The following is an 18,754-nucleotide window of genomic DNA, read 5'->3' as shown; positions in this document are numbered from 1 at the left end:
CGCTACCAACAAAACCTGAAAATACTCCACCAATGAAGTGTGAATATTAGTCAGCTGTATGTTTTCCCTGAGGGCTGGAAACAGGGACTAGTTAAGCCACTACCTAAGAATGGCGATGCCACAGGACCCTCTGATTACCAATCTACTTGCGTTCTTCCTGCACTGTCTAATGCCTCGAAATATACAGGGTGAGTCACTAAGTATTGCCACCTAGAATAACTCTGGAAGTATGATAGTACCTGAAAAGCTTGTGGAATAAATGTTGCATGGGACAACGGGGGCCATAATATGACGTTGGTTTTTTGTTTCTAGGTGGGGTCGCTTCAGAGACATGAAGGTCAACTTTGTTTTTTAAATGGTATGCTATAGTTTGGTACTTATTTTCTGATAGCGGTTATCGATAAGAATCCAATTATGTGTAACAGTAAGGTCTTTTAAGGTCATCGAAGGCCACGAATGTGGCATGAACGTCCATTTATGGAAGGTGTTCGAAGTGATGACCATTGGTATCAATGCAGTGCTGCAATCTTCTCATCATGGACTGATTATCACTTCGGCACTTTTCGAAGCACATGCTCTGACAATTGTCTCTCGTGTATTGTGCAAATAGTACATATTCGCTGAATATGGCGTATCCATCTAACGTGCCATTGACATGCAAACATCATTCGACGGTTTCGCAATGAGCTAGAGACTTATACGCTGGAATATATCCTCAACGTACTCACCCTACACGTCGTACATTTACGTATGTGTATGACAAACTGAGAACAACTGGAACTTTAACATATCTCTGACGCGACCCCACCTAGGAACAAAAAACCAACGTCATATTATGGCCTCCGTTGTCCCTTGCAACATTTATTCCACAAACTTTTCAGGTACTATCATACTTCCGGATTTATTCTAGGTGGCAATAGTTAGTGACTCACCCTATATGAAGGCTTATTACTGTGGACAATTACTGTTAAGTGTATGAATGATGAGACTACGTGTTTATCCTATAATCCACAGAGGGACCCTGTACGCCATACACTTGCTGCAATATTATTTTACAGGTCAAGTGATGTTGTGTTAGCACTATGATAACCTTTTATGAACTGCAACCTGCTAAAAAAGCTTATAAACTCTCGAACATCTCATGAACATTCCTTGATAGACAAGTTTCAGAAAAATAAGTTTTAGATGAGCCTGATGTTTCAATACGATATTCTCAATTATAGGTATTTCTACATCAAGCACAATGTAATATTCCACCGTATTTTTAATGCTAGTATACACGAACTACGATTAATTAATCTCTGCACCCACAGTAGCTGCTTGAGACTCAGATTCAAATCGTTGAATGCAGTTCTGTTTATCATTTATTTAAGGTAAGAGAAGGCAAATTAGCTCTGTCCTCTTCTGTCCGTTGGGTATTAACATCGTTAGAGTTAGGACGTGAGTGTGACTGCTCTAATAACTATATAGCTATTACACACAGATCTCGTTTTAAGTAGTATATAACAACATTTCAATATGTGCATATGAGCTCAGTGGCATGTGTCTAATGTAGTTTTTCTCTAGAGAAATATTGAAGTTCAGTTACGTACATTAAGGTAAATATTTCTCTTAATATATTTCACATTATATCTATTCAGCCGACGTTATTTAATGTTACACATTGTTCTATAAGTGTTTAAGGTAGTGCAGGCTCAATCTGCGTCGGCGTTTTTCATTAACGACAAAGTGAGAATGCTATTAGGTTAATATTTCTTACCTCACTGAGCGTCACGACGAGAAAGCAACGGTCATAGTTGTTACTGCATTACTATTGTCTGAAATACTTATAGTACCTAGTGAATTTTACGGACGCCACACAGACTCTTGAAGACACATCCAAAGCGATTAACTCCTCATGGTCGGGTTCACAGACATGTAGAATTTCTTAAAGGACGTCAAATTCCCCCGTTGACTGTAGATATTATTTTTTTCACTATTGCAACTTCGACCTCTGGGTCATTTTCAAGCATTGCTCAAAGGATTTTGCTGCAGCACATGTCATGCTTTAAAATCCTGCGAAATGTAACATGCCATCGTCAAAAATAGGTCTTTTCACTGTAGAAATATAGTAACCTCAGTCGAGTGTAAAGCTCAGTATGTCGTAACATGATATGAATTATGTGAGATGTTAACAACTTCAAAATCATTCGCGTAGATCACTACAAGTACTTATAGATGTTCTGGCGCACATTTGACATGTGAAAGACTGTTGACGTGGAAATATATTCGCAAGTCAATACGGCTGTATCAAATACACATATATACCAGTGTGATTATAAATGTATGATCGCTACGACCTCTTTAATTCTCATCATCTGTTGCCTGCAACACAGAACTTTGACTCTAGATACAACCAACCATGATATGATGTCAGTCCCTTGTAAATAATATGAGGAAAGAGCATTCTACAGAACACCTTTCTGCAACCTCAGAAACTTCACAGGGCACATTTAAGGATTTCATTATGGCGTATTACCATGAAGCACCAAAGAAACTAGTATAGGCATGCGCATTCAAATTCAGAGATACAGCATGTAAACAGACAGAATACGGCCCTGCGGTCGGCAAAGCCTATATAAAAAAAAAAAGGGGGGGGTCTGCGCAGTTGTTAGATCAAAAAAAAAGGGGGGGGGGGGAGTCTGGCGCAGTTGTTAGATCGGTTACTGCTGCTACAATGGCAGGTTATCAAGATTTAAGTGAGTTTGAACATGGTGTTATAGGCAGCGCACGAGCGATGGGACACAGCACCTCCGAGGTAGCGATGAAGTGAGGATTTTCCTGTACGACCATTTCAAGAGCGTACCGTGAATATCAGGAATCTGGCAAAACATCAGTTCTTCGACATCGCTGCGACCGGAAAAAGATCCTCCAAGAACTGGACCAACAACGACTGAAGAGAATCGTTCAACCTGACAAAAGTGCAACCCTTCCGCAAATTGCTGAAGATTTCAGTGCAGGGCCATCAACAACTTTCAGCGTGCGAACCATTCAACGAAACATCATCGATATGGGCTCTCGGAGCCGAAGGTCCACTCGTGTACCTTTGACGACTGCATGACACGAAGAAATACGCCTCGCCTGGACTCGTCAACACCGACATTGGAATGATGATGACTGACAATACGTTGCCTGATCGGCCGAGTCTTGTTTCAAATTATATCGATCGGATGGACGAGTACGGGTATGGAGATAACCTCATGAATCCATGGATCATACTTGTTAGCAGGGAATTTTTCAAGCTGGTGGAAGCTCCGTAATGGTGTGGGGCGTGTGCAGTTGGAGTGATATGGGAACCGTGATACGTCTAGATATGACTCTGACAGGTGACACGTACTTAAGCAACCTGTCTGACCACCTGCATCCATTCATGTCCATTGTGCATTTCAACGGACCTGTACAATTCCAACAGGACAATGCAACACTCCACATGTCCAGAATTGCTACAGAGTGGCTCGAGGAACACGCTTCTAAGTTTAAACACTTGTTCTGGCCATCAAACTCCCCAGAGATGAACATTATTGAGCGTTATCTGTGATGCCTTACAACATGCAGTTCAGAAGTGATTTGCACCGCCTCGTACTCTTACGGTTTTATGGACAGCCCTGCAGGATTCATGGTGTCAATTCCCTCCAGCACTACTTCAGACATTAGTCGAGTCCATGCCACGTCGTGTTACGGCACTTCTGCGTGCTCGCGGGGACCCTACACGATATTCGGCTGGTGGACCTGTTTCTTTGGCTCTTCAGTGTATAAGGCAGGTCGAAATGGGAAAGAGAAACATTTTTTAATGGACTGGATGGCGTCTGTATTATATATCTCATCCCATTTGGCACTTAGCTGAGATGTATAATTACTGGGACTGAGGCGGCAATTAGTATTTATTGTCATTTCGCAAAATATGCCGTGACGCTATTAGTTCTTTGACGTATTTATTTTAGCACAGCCTAGATAAAGCTACATTGTAGTGGGAATACTAGGCTCTGTTTGAAGAAAGAGAGTGAGAATGAAGTGTGTGAAGGAAATTGTTTTAAATAAATACCAATTTGAAAAACTCCACTTAACAGGGGAAGTCCACTGGCCAGCAATTGTTTTTTGTTTGTGTTCAGACCTCGTACAACTGACCGACTACTGGTAACGCCAATAGCGTATAATCCCTTCTATTCCGTATCGGGTGCTCCTGACAGCAAGGGATCCAGTTGCTATTGCTGCAGGAGCAGCTCAGTGTAGCAACACATTTGAGTACACAATATGTATCTGGAAATCTTTTTCAGAGAGTTACAGGATATTCGGAAATTCCCGTCACATACTGCTAGCACTTGTAGAGAGGAATGAGTACATACACTACTCACCATTAAAATTGCTACACCAACAAGATGACGTGCTACAGACGCGAAATTTAACCGACAGGAAGAAGATGCTGTGATATGCAAATGATTAGTTTTTCAGAGCGTTCACACAAGGTAGGCGCCGGTGGCGACACCTACAACGTGCTGACATGAGGAAAGTTTCCAACCGATTTCTCATACACAAACAGCAGTTGACCGGCGTTGCCTGGTGAAACGTTGTTCCGATGCCTCATGTAAGGAGGAGAAATGCGTACCATCACGTTTCTGACTTTGATAAAGATCGGATTGTAGCCTATCGCGTTTGCGGTTTATCGTATCGCGACATTGCTTCTCGCGTAGGTCGAGATCCAATGACTGTTAGCATAATATGCAATCGATGGGTTCAGGAGGGTAATACGGAACGCCGTGCTGGATCCCAACGGACTCGTATCACTACCAGTCGAGATGACAGGCATCTTATCCGCATGGCTGTAACGGATCGTGCAGCCACGTCTGGATCCTAGAGTCAACAGATGGGGACAAGACAACAACCATCTGCACGAACAGTTCGACGACGTTTGCAGTAGCATGGACTATCAGCTCGGACACCATGGCTGCGGTTACCCTTGACGCTGCATCACAGACAGGAGCGCCTGCGATGGTGTACTCAAAGACGAACCTTGGTTCAGGTTCTGTTTACAGTATCATGATGGTCGCATCCGTGTTTGGCGACATCGCGGTGAACGCACATTGGAAGCGTGTATTCGTCATCGCCATACTGGCGTATCACCCGGCGTGATGGTATGGGGTGCCATTGGTTACACGTCTCGGTCACCTCTTGTTCGAAATGACGGCACTTTGAACAGAGGGCGTTACATTTCAGATGTGTTACGATCCGTGGCTTTACCCTTCATTCGATCCCTGCGAAACCCTACATTTCAGCAGGATAATGCACGACCGCATGTTGCAGGTCCTGTACGGGCCTTTCTGGATACATAAAATGTTCGACTGCTGCCCTGGCCAGCGCATTCTCCAGATCTCTCACCAACTGAAAACGTCTAGTCAATGGTGGCCGAGCAACTGGCTCGTCACAATACGCCAGACACTACTCATGATGAGCTATGGTATCGTGTTGAAGCTGCATGGGCAGCTGTACCTGTACACGCCATCCAAACTCTGTTTGACTGAATGCCCAGGAGTATCAAGGTCGTTATTACGGCCAGAGGTGGTTGTTCTGCGTACTGATTTCTCAGGAACTATGCACCGAAATTGCGTGAAGATGTAATCACATGTCAGTTCTAGTATAATATATTTGTCCAATGAATACACGTTTATCGTCAGCATTTCTTCTTAATGTAGCAATTTTAATGGCCAGTAGTGTAATATTCTGAACAGGACCCCACGTCTGGAAACGCATCCTATCCGTTCTACGATGGTTTCATTTCAGATGTGTAATGCATCGACGTCTACCGAGGAAGAGAGAAAAGTCTCATAACTGCTTGTCCTAGTACGCAACAGGGTAGAAGATTGACATATACTATGTCACACGGTGACCTGATGTCAATTAATGTCTGCCTTGCTGCGAGACCTATTCATTGCCTGTGCTTCTTCGATACAGTAAACACGGTTCAGTTCGTGTTTTGGGACACACAGAAATGCTCCTTGTTTATGGCGAAGCTCGTTGTAACGGAAGAGCTGCTAGTCGGCTGTATCATGAATGTTTTTCGCAACATAGAACGTCATCGCACAAACTTTCAACCCAAGCTACGCAGCGGCTACCAGAAACAGATGCCTTCACCGTGAGGAGTCAGGACTGAAGTGCTCCACGACAACGCTGCGCTCCCAGAGTTTGAAGAAGATGTACTGCATCGCGTTGAAGAGAACCTGTCAACGAATGCTCGAACAATTGCGGGCATTATGGCTATTAGCCACAGTATTGTCTCAAACGTTCATCGGGAGCAACAATTACATCTGTACCAATAGCACAATGTTTCCAGCCGATTTCCCATAACGCGTTGCCTAGTTGCCTAGTGCTCGTAGTTCCTGCACCGCTGTATCGACACATCCAGTGCCCCTGTCGAGTTCCGTTCACAGATGAATGTAGGTTCACTAGGGACTGTGTTCTGAATTAACGAAACAGCCCAGTCTGGGCGGACGAAAATCCTCGTGCCACACATGGTTTTCAGTACTGGTTTGTTATTAACGTGTGTTCAGGTATTCTTGACAGTCGTGTAATTGAGCCATACCTCCTTCCACTTAAGCTAATTGGTCCTCCATACTTGATCTTCCTAAAAAAAACTTATTGGACCCGTTCTTGGAAGCAGTGCCACTGAATGTCCGTCGGGAAATGTGGTTTCAGCATGATACTGCATCGCCTCACTTCTCAGTGCTGTTCTGAGACATCTCAACAGACTATATGGTGAAAGATGCATGTAGGTCGAGGTGGTCTAACCGCGTAGCCGCCGTGATAGCTGGATTTATATTCGCCGGCCGGAGTGACCGAGCGGTTCTAGGCGCTTCAGTCTGGAACCGCGCGACCGCTACGGTCGCAGGTTCGAATCCTGCCTCGGGCATGGATGTGTGTGATGTCCTTAGGTTAGTTAGGTTTAAGTAGCTCTAAGTTCTAGGGGACTGATGACCTCAGAAGTTAAGTCTCATAGTGCTCAGAGCCATTTGAACCATTTCATTTATATTCTATGAGCTGCTACTTGTGGGGTCATAGACAAAGTTTAATTTCCGAGACTCCTGCAGAGATAGAGAGAGATCTGCTGGCACGGGTTCCGGCCGCTGCGCCAGAAACTGAAGAGACACCAGGTGGGGTGGAGAGTGTGTTCCAGAACATGCTTCGTAGGCACAATGTCTGTATCAACGTTGGTGGTCGCCACATCGAACCGCTATTGTAATTTGTCAGTACTGTTCTGTACGTATAGTATGCTGCGCTCTTTCTGTTTTGTAATAATATAAATACGTAATTTTTAAGTGTTAATACGAACGAACGTGCTTAAGTGATAAATAGATGTTTCGTTCTGTTTCCTTGGGCGAATTGTTACCTAATAACGGTTCTGCGTCACGACTAACTCAATTCCTCAAGCTGAAGTGAATGAGTTATGCATCTGAACTGAAATCGTCGTAGAATAGAAACGCTACGTTTTCGGACACGGGTTCCTATTCAAAATATCATGTACTCATTCCGCTACACAAGTGCTAGAAGTTTCTAACGGGAATTTCGGAACACCCTGTTTATGTCGCTGGGATGCAAATAAGAGACAGTCAGGATAAAAGAAGAAGAGCAAATAAATGTACCAGCAACAAAAGCAGGTTCCTATGTATTTTCCTATTGTAATTAAAGCCCGTTGAATGATGATTATGTAACAGATAGCCAGAAGCAGCAGAGGGTGTATGACAAAGTTTCCAGTGATTTATGGGAGAAAAATTTTAAACATCAAAGTTGACATGTAATTTAGCATTGCTTTCAAATGCTGTGTTATGGAACACAATTACGTTGCTTCAACAGTTATTAGAGCTACTACTTCGTCTCCGCCGTTTTGCAATAGAAGGCAGTAGCAGCAAGTGGTAGGTCTAAGCGTCAGCAATAAGCTTAGGTATTTGTAAACATAATGCCATTAAAATATTAAATTCTCGATTAAATATGTGAGCTTACAAGCCCAAGCCTCGTCATTTGTGGGAAATTTTAATTTTCTGCTTTAACATGAACTCTGCGTCTAACCCCTTAGAATGTTGTCTAAAACCTGTAGTGAGTCATCTGTTAGTGAAAGAAAGATCAGAAAATGATTTCAACGCTTCAAGAACGTTGATCTTGACGTCGATGGAAGAGACAAGATTTTTCGAAGCTACTGAAATCGACGGAAACAATCACAGGGGATCGTTATCGAATGCAACTGACGCGTATGAGCCGAGCATTGAAAGACAAACGGCTACAATACAGCGGTAAACATGTGATTCTTCAGCATGACAGTGCTGGAACACATATCACAAAACCTGTCAAAACGTATTTGAAAAACTTTGAATTGAAAAGTCCTACTCCACCCGCCGTATTCTCCAAACATTGCCCCATTCGAATACCACATTTTTCAATCGATGGCAAACGACCTGGGTGACCAGCACTTCCAGTCACATGAACGAGTGCAATATTGGACCTATTCCTGGATCTCCTCAAAAGACATCCAGTTTTTCCGCTACAGGATTTGTTTACTGCCCAAAAGAAGAAAGCGAGTAGTGGCAAGCGATGGCCAGTACATCGAATCGTAAACGTTTTGTGTTTCACAACAAAGCCTCGAACTTCGAGAAAAACCTCCGGAAACTAAGTTGAGACTTAACATTGTTATCAAACCCTCCACTTTGACAGAGGTGGATAGTGTACTTCAAGCTGCTATAGTCACATAATTTCGGGAGTTTGCGTGACAGCAGGTTGTCAAATTATTTTTCGCACAAGGCCGTCATCAGTGCTGGCTCTAGTGGTGCATATATACACTACTGGCCAATAATATTGCTACACCAAGAAGAAATGCAGATGATAAATACGTATTCATTGGACAAATATATTATACTAGAATTGACATCTGATTACATTTTCACGCAATTTGGGTGCATAGAACCCGAAAAATCTGTACCCAGAACAACCACCTCAGGCCGTAATAACGGCCTTGATACGCCTGGGCATTGAGTCAAACAGAGCTCGGATGGCGTGTACAGGTACGGCTGCCCATGCAGCTTCAACGCGGTACCACAGTTCATCAAGAGTAGTGACTGGCGTATTGTGACGAGCCAGTTGCTCGAACAAGAAGTGACCGAGACGTGTCACCAATGGCACCCCATACCATCACGCCGGGTGACACGCCAGTATGCCGATGACGAATACACGCTTCCAGTGGGCGTTCACCGCGATGTCGCCAAACACGGATGCGGCCATCATGATGCTGTAAACAGAACCTAGATTCATCGGAAAAAATTACGTTTTGCCATTCGTGCACCCAGGTTCGACGTTGAGTACACCTTAGCAGGCGCTCTTGTCTGTGATGCAGCGTCAAGGTTAACCGCAGCCATGGTCTCCGAGCTGATAGTCCATGCTGCTGCAAACGTCGTGCAGATGGTTGTTGTCTCGCAAACGTCCCCATCTGTTGACTCAGGGATCGAGACGTGGCTTCACGATCCGTTACAGCCATGCGAATAAGATGCCTGTCATCTCGACTGCTAGTGATACGAGGCGTTCCGTATTACCCTCCTGAACCCACCGATTCCACATTCTGCTAACAATCATTGGATCTCGACCAACGCGAGCAGCAATGTCGTGATACGATAAACCGCAATCGCGATAGGCTACAATCAGACCTTTATCAAAGTCAGAAACGTTTAAGGAGGAGATCCTCCTTACATGAGGCATCGCAACAACGTTTCACCAGGCAACGCCGGTCAACTGCTGTTTGTGTATGAGAAATCGGTTGGAAACTTTCCTCATGTCAGCACGTTGTAGGTGTCGCCACCGTCACCAACCTTGTGTGAATGCTCTGAAAAGCTAATCATTTTCATATCACAGCATCTTCTTCCTGTCCGTTAAATTTCGCGTCTGTAGCACGTCATCTTGTTGGTGTAGCAATTTAATGGCCAGTAGTGTAAACAGGCAGTGCGTTATTAAACAGATTACACTGAAATCCCACGCAGTTTGCATCGAATAATTTTTTTCTCACTGCCGCACAGTACTGAAGCTGCCAGAGGAGAGCTGCTGACACAGCTGCTTGTGTTAATCGGTTGTCACCGGGACATGTATGCCTTGCCCTTGGCCAATGTCGTTGCGACTCCAGGGTAACAGCTCTCATTGCATCTGTCAGAGGCGGACCAATGAGCTACGTTATCACATAACGTGCAGCGTCAGTGCAGTTTCCATATGACGTTGTATTGGTTACAGCGAGATTTTGGGGTTAAATTGTAATTACGAGTACCACTTTCACGTAAAAAAATTAATGGAAAGTCAACCATTCTTGTGTGATTATGGGGTAGACACTTCTGGAAGAAGAAGTACGTTTTTTAGATGCTCTGTGTGGAGGAGCGCTCACATCTCCACCTGCTGCTGCAGAGACTGGCTAGAGCTACTCCCTAATGTTAGTTTAATAGCTTCTATATTCCTCTCTACACCCGCTGCAGTCGCTATTGAAGTAGACTGGCTAGAGCAACTCCTTAGTGCTAGTTTAATAGCAGCTCTGCTCCTACGGTTCCTGGCCAGAGCAAAAAAATACATTCCCAATGCTCACATGGTGGCTGTCTTGCACTGAGAAGTGCTGAGAGCTTACAGTAGGCAAGTACATCAGCATTTGATCTCCACAGTACATTGACAACTGCACTGACTCTATGGTAAGGAGTAACAGTTTGTTTTCTCAAACATACTTTCTAGAACACATTATAGTTCTGAAATTATGGAGGCAGTGCAAGACGTTTACCAGGGTCCTAATACCGTTAAAGTTGGCCATTTTGCAGAATATGCTATGAGTTCATTAAATTATAATGCCAAAGTATTATGTACAAACACTGCTGATTCCTTCACTACAGAGTACAAATTCAATTGCCCAAATGGAGATGTTTGAATTAATTAGCTGTCTTAACATCAGGCAGCTAATTATTTACATATACCTGCATTTTTTATTCATTCTATCAATTTCCCGCCAATTATACAGCCAGTTTGTCAGCTTAACAATCACCTGCTAATTTACCAATTTTCACAGCCAATTCAACAATTTCACACCAAATTGCCAACTTTACTATCAATTTAACATTTTCACAGCCAATTCCACCAACTTCCTGCCAGTTTTATGAAGTGGGGGAGGGAGACAGGGAGGGAGATAGCAGAAGGAAAGGGAGGGGAGGGGCGTGGGCGACCTTGAATACGGCATACCAATTGTGTCAGCTGTAATATGATAGCAAAGTTCATTTCAAGGTTGGGCAGAATACCCACTGATGCCCTACCACCCCAGACACCATTCCATCCTTCTGGTGCTCATCCATGAGATCTGCGGCCCTTCCACACCCCATAACTGTTACCTACCATACCAGGTGCACTGTATGTTTTTGCCCATGCCTCTCTACTGGGTGTCTTCCTCTTGGTATGGTCTTTCCCATTTTTTTTTCCACTTGCCGTGCTCCTCCACACGTTGCACATCCAGCGACATCTTCTCTGCCACTTTGAGTCTCCCTCCCGGGCCTCCCTTTGATCTCCACACGTTTCTCCATATGCTTACATTCTGGACCGCCATTACATCTCAGGTGGCTGCTGTTGGTCGAGCCTTCACTCCCACTGCATCCTTCCTGATCATGCATTTTGGTGGTCACACTGTCCCCTCTGCCCAGTGCCCCATCTTCACCCTCCAGATGTCTCCTCTCCCCTTTTTTCCTCTTTCACATTTGGCTGAGTTTTTTCCGTCATCTTCTCCTAGGGAGGAAGTTTATTATACCAGTCCATATCTCCTGGCCAGCACAAGCACCAACACTACACTCCTGCCCTGCAGGTTGTCTAGCTCTCCACTAAGTTGCGCATGCACCACTGATAGTGGGACTCCATGGCAGGACCATCAGCAGGCAGATGTGTCCCACTCTGGGAAATTATGCCAGGTCCATTCTGTGGCCCATCAATCAGAGCTAACTCACATCCCATTCTGGCCAATTATGGGGCTATATCCCATGGCCCATTAGTCAGAGCCACATTGCACCTTGCTGGCCTGTAGGCACTATCGCATCCTGAGACCGCCAGTGGTTGAATGCCACCTCTCACCGGCTGCCAAAACTTGTTGATATCGACGCCATCTTCACTTACATCACTGGCGCTTCCGCTCTCGCCAGATGCCAGCAGCGCTTTTGCTGCATCGTCTCGCCAGATGCCAGCTGCCCTTTTGCTGCATCGTCACGCAACCCACCAACCACACCCTTTGTTGCGTCACCTCATCAAGCGCACCCTTGCCACATTGTCTGACCGGGCGCGAGCCACGCCCATATCGCAGCATTTAACTGGCTGCTATCTGCGCCCACAGCATAGCATCATGCCGTTTTCCTGACAGACCTAGAAGAGCAATTTCTATTGCCTTACCAAATGCCTCATTATTGTCGGTTATTCAATGAACTATTATGGATACAAAGCTGGGAAACTTTATATTTCGTGTGCCCTTGCCACTGTGCCAGTAGACAAAATCTATGGTTCAGAGTAGAGTCACGTACTTCACAAGAAACTTGGTTTCATGTCCCATGGCTCATTTGAAAGATAATTGCAGTGATGTGGAATGAGTCATTTTACATTCAAAAAAGAGATTAATTTGTAAATATGACTACATGCTCTTTTTTTCTAAAATACAAATATGAATTAGCAATTCCTACCCAGCTCCTTTACAAAGCACAATAATAAAAATTCTTCTGTGGAACAGAAGGAGTTCTCAAGGCTAAAATTTTTCAGTTTGTTTCTAATTTTACTTTGCTGTCTGTCAGACATTTTATATCACTGGATAAGTAACAAAAGTTTTGGTTACAGCACTGTTGTTGTGCTAAAGACAAACTAAAAAAATAAAAGTGTAGTAGTAATTTGCACCATAAACCCACTCCTATAAAAACTGTAAGAGTAAGGAGAAAACCTGCGCCATAGCTCACCAATCAACTCAAACACCTTATGAGTATCCGAGATGCAGCACACAGGAAATAGAAACGGCACCCGACTTTTGCGAATCATGTCACCTACAACTAACTATGCAATCGAGTTAGTCAGTCTGTGCAAAATGCAAAACTCAAGTATACGCACTCATTAACAGAGGACTTTCACAGGCTCTCCATCTTATGGCAAAATTTGCAAGATATAGGAAAAGGCAAACCTGAATCAGCAGCTGAAGCTCTCGTTCCTGTTGAGGATCTAAATGAGTATTTCGCCAAGCTGATCTCTTCACGTGACCAAGCGACAACAGCCCAAACCATCGATTCCCTTAAAGAATATATAGTTGATACAAAATGATTTTTTTTCTGCACCTGATGAGCTTTCATATTGCCAGGCAGTCAATTGCATAAAATCTTTCGGCAGTTGCAGGACACAACAATACTGCAGTGCATTAATTTCCTTGTTGATCCAGTAGTGTCCAAAATAATGGACTCAACAATATGACAGTGCAATTAATTTCCACAACGTTCCAATACTGCCCAAAATAATGAACACTTTAACCATTCTCTGAACTCCAGCGTCTTATGAATAGCCTGGTAGTAGGGACTCATGAAACCTCTACACAAAAGGGAATCTTGCAAAGAAACCTCTGCCTACAGGCCCTTTGCTTTCTACCAGGATTATCTAAGGTTTGGAATATAGTTCATGATCAGCTTACAAATTACTTAACACCTTCTAGATTAATGCTAGTCTGGTTTCCAAAAAAACCAGAGCGTGGTGACTGCTCTTACCAAAGTGACTCACGAAGTGAAACAAGCTATGGACAAACAAGAGGCTACTATTATGTACTTTTTGGATTTCAGCAAAACTTTCGACACTGTCGTCTTTGATATTCTACTTGCTAAACTCAAAAGCCGAAGTTTTCCTTCGAGTGCTGTACAGTGGTTCCACTCATATCTTACATCCCGTCAAAAGTGTGTAATGCTCACAATGGAGGAATGTACTATCAGGGCTCCACAAGAATCCGTACTGGGCCCTCTACCTCTCTCATTGTACGTTAATGATGTGTCGACTACTTCTCCCACTGCAAATATTTATACGCTGACGACCTTCAGTTATACCTAAGTGCAAGTACAACAAAGCTGCACACAGCCTTTCAGCATGTCAATGCTGACTTTCTTGATTTTTATAGCGGGCAGAGGATATAGGTTTGAAACTTACCACATCTAAAATGCAAGCAATCTTAGGGCTCACAAAAGACTTATTACCCCTCAGTTCAAAGAATCTCTCTATCATCCCTAAGCCTAAACAGCACAGAAGTAACGTTTCCTTCTTCTGTATAGAACTTGGGGATAATTTTGGACCATCTCTTAGACTGAACTGAACACGCAATTGCAGTCTGTAAGGAGGTGTCAGTATCACTTCATTCATTACAGGAACATAAACAAAGTATTTCTTCTCCAGCTTAAAAAGAAAATCATAGTCACTAATACTCCCCATTCTTGACTATAGTGATCATACTTCCCGAGGACTTATGTATGAAATCTCACACTGCACTGGACTCGCATTCGGGAGGGCGACGGTTCAATCCCGCGTCCAGCCATCCCGATTTAGGTTTTCCGTGATTTCCCTAAATCACTCAAGGCAAATGCCGGAATGGTTCCTTTGAAAGGGCACGGTCGACTTCCTTACCCGTCCTTCCCTAATCCGATGATACCGATCACCTCGTTGTCTGGTCTCCTCCCACAAAAAAACCCAACCCAACCCAGCCCAGCTCATACTGACTGGAACTGGCGCTAAGTGCTTGTGTGCGACACATTTGTCACGTACACTTTTTCGACCATATCACTCCTGCCTACAAACAATTATCATAGCTACGTTTCGATAAATGTGGTGTACCACAATGACCTTATTCGCTCAGAAACACTCAAAGTAGTAAGTAGATTACAGCAGAGCCAGCCGCAGGTGAGCACAGATGTTATGCCTCACAAAACACAATACCGTCACCGCATGTTGCAAGGCGAGCAAACCAGGAGAGGTGTGGAGATAGTTGACACAGCAGCACTTAAGTGGAAGAAGGCAGAATCCTTCCCACGCCAACAACTGCAGAAGTGTTTAGTATCATGCCACAAGACATAACAAAGTTCAAGCAAACACAGCTGTGAGTGTATAAATACCTAGCCACTTTTGTACTGAAATCATCTTGGGTTAGTGTCGCAGCACTACCACCACGAGGCTGTAAAACCGGGGGTGCCATCCACAGTTCAATCTCACATCAGGGCAACCTGCCCTGAGATATGAGATGCAGAGCTGCCGTCACCACGAAGCCATCCAATCCCTGGGACATAGCGCGCCAGCCACAATGCTTCTATATAGAAGCTGTACGGAGTCCATAGTTCGACCTCATGTCAGGACAGTCTGCCCTGAGATGTGAGATGTAGACCCTCCAATGTAATGGAACAGCTGAGCCCTAGGGAATAATTACCCAGCCACAGAGCATCCACAATGAGTCACAGTCGCTGCACTGCTGAGGACATCAGCTGTGCCAGAGACCAGAGAAAACTGCTGACAGTAGAAGTGGCGTTTCACCACTGCTAAGGCACACTGTTCTCTGTCAACACTGCAGGGCATCACACACACACACACACACACACACACACACACACACACACAGAGGAGGCAACTAGGTGCCTCAGCCCCACTGCCACTGCTTGTAACGAAACGTGATGGAACACCATTACCATTATAAAGTAATCTGGAAAACACAAAACAAGTCTATTGTCTCCAGTCCTATTTCAGTAGGGATTATCATATCTTGTTGTTATGGCATGGAATATCTCAACTCTCCAATTAGCATCATGAGTTGATCACTGGGATCAATGGCATTCAAAGTACTAGTATTCAATTTCACGATTATGATACTGTAGGGAATCTATGTCCTAGATCCTCCAGCACAATCTATGACATAGTCAAAGATATACCTGACATGATGGCCTTGACCTGATGAACTTCATGCTGCTCGTTGCCTATCATCTATTGACGGAAGAACTGACTGTCCTCTGACACCACCACCATTGCAGGGTGCTGCCAGCATGGAACTTTAATGCAGAAGCCGGTGACAGGGTCTCTTGGGTCCATGTTACTGTTCAACTCTCAGATGCCTCCAACTGCTGAAACCTACTAGGCATAGGAAGGAGATAAACTGACCATATGATTACCAACACCAGGTACATCACAGATGGTTCATTAAAAGTTATCATAGCATACAGCATTGGAACGAGGTCGCTCCAGCAGCCAGTGCAAGAATCACTTCTTGCTGGGCAACCGCTATGCCTGCCAGCTGTAAACCTGCTGCAGCACCAATGTTGTTGACATCTTCTCTGGGAGTGCAACCACTGAGCTGACTCGATTGATGTCAGCTAGAATCCAACACACAGCTGAATGAGCAACAGCTGAGGCTGGTGTGAAAGTAATAAGGCTTGTATATATAATGAATAAATGACTGAACTGTTGTTAATGTTTTACTAGCTTCATTGACGATTCACAGGTTCCGAACAGCTACACTGAGTTCACGCAGAGCCGCATGGAGTGGCCGTGCGTTCTAGGGCGCCCTGTCACGGATTGCGCAGCAACCAGAGGTTCGAGTCCTCCCTCGGGCACGGGTGTGTGTGTTGTTCTTAGAATAAGTTAGTTCAAGTTAGCTTACGTAGTGTGTAAGTCTAGGGAGTTACACACAGGAATTTACACACATTTGAACATTCTGAACTTCACGCAGAAATGTCTCTGGTCAGCCCTCTCTAAATTGGCGCCAGAAGTGTGCACTCCGACGATGTCGTCAGAGGATTTGGCACCAGAAGTGTTCGACTCCAACATCTGAAATTCGGAAGCAATGGCCTGCATCTACGACATTCACACTTCATAGCAGTAACCGCAATGCAGTAAGCACAGAAGACTTTTTTCTCTTTCTTTGGTTGTGATATGGAAAAGTTTAGTTTTTTGATGGGTCTGCTACGTCCAAAGGATCCACAGGATTTGGCTGCAGTACTACGTGTTGCCACACAATTGCTGGAAAGAGCACACAATGGGAAACGAATTTTTGCTTCTGAAAAGAACTGTTATCGTTGTGGGAAGAAAGGGCATTTGAAGACGCAATGCAATCAACCACAATGTTACAGATGTGGACGTTTTGGTTACAAGACAAATGAGTGAGGGAACCGAAAGCAGTAAAACACAAATAGGCAGCGGAAAACGTTAAACTAAAACTGCAGTGTCTCTTCCGTCGGAAAGTATTCCCAGAGAGTCAGAGTACTGCAGACACTATTGTGGAGATGGACTGTTGTTTGATAGGTTTCGTAAATGTAAATTTTTAGTCGATACCGGTGCACATGTATCTACGGTTAGTCTAGACCTCATGAGAAGGGGAAGGCTAGGGACTCCAAGGTATAAGTTATGTGGAGTGGGAAACAATGATTTGGTACCATTGGGGACAACACAGTCCGACTGTACGATTGGAACAATAGACTTCCGTGAGCATATGGGAGTGCTGCCCACTGCGGGACAAGGATATTCTGCGGTTCTGCGAGTTGACGTCCTGGATAGGCATCATGTAAAAACTAATCTTGCACAGCGCACAGTTGAACTTGATTTGACCTTGTTTCTGATGAGTCTAACAGTTGTAAATCTTTCAGTGTCGGACGGTACACCAATTGCTAAGGTGTCACCAACTGTTCTGTGTACACATTCATTAAAGATAATTACGCGTGGCAAAGTACCTGCTGGTGCAGGGAAGCTGGTTTTGGTATCTGTAGGTGCCAATGTGCCACAGCAGAGGTTATGTGCGGTTGAGCGAGTGTAGAACAATGAAACGTTAGATGAAAGCATTGTTTTATATGAAGAAGCACTGCGTGCATGTCCAACGTTAATGAGAAACTAATGAGTCCAGTGAACTTTGATAACTTTAAGGCAGATGAAGTGAATCTCCCAAAAGGATAAATTTAGCGATACCCGAGGATGAGGATATCGACGGATACCAACGGGCGGTAATCCACCAGTCTATAAGAAACCATACTGAACAGCGAAACACCTACAGCCACTAATAGACAAATTTACAGATCAACAAATACATTGGGTTTTATCGAGCATAGCGATATCTTGTGGTGAGCAAATATTGTTATTGTACCCAAACGTCAGTTGACGACGCTCGAAAATATCGATTTTGTTGTGACCACCGTTACTTAAACGCACAATCCACAATGGATGCTTATTCGATCTCAAACATCATGGACAAATTAGACAACCTAGGAAGAAGTAAATATTTTTCAACAGTTGGTCTTAGAAGAGGTCATCACCAGCTGGAAGTGTCTTCCCGAGACAGACCCAAAACAACTTTCACAACACCTTCAGGTAATTACCAATATCGAAGAAAGCCGTTTGGGTACAAAAATGCTCTAGCTACTTTCCAACGCATATCAGATGGGGTACTTCACGTATTAAAACCAAGCATCTGTATGATATATCTTGACAATATCATCGTCTAATCGAGTACTACAGAAGATCTTGTTAAATCTCTGAATGAAGTATTTAGCAGATTGAGGACAGAACACCTTACACTTACTGCTTGGAAAGGCCATTGTGCTCATACGTAACTAAGTTATCTTGCACGTATTATCAGTCAAGAAAGAGTGAGGACAGATCCTCGACTTACTTCCTCCAACTCCACTAACTATTAAACAGTTACAGTTGTTTATTG

The sequence above is a fragment of the Schistocerca cancellata genome, chromosome 8, assembly GCF_023864275.1.
Source record: "Schistocerca cancellata isolate TAMUIC-IGC-003103 chromosome 8, iqSchCanc2.1, whole genome shotgun sequence".
NCBI classification, from domain to species: Eukaryota; Metazoa; Arthropoda; class Insecta; order Orthoptera; family Acrididae; genus Schistocerca; species Schistocerca cancellata.
Note: the sequence above shows the minus strand (reverse complement) of the source record.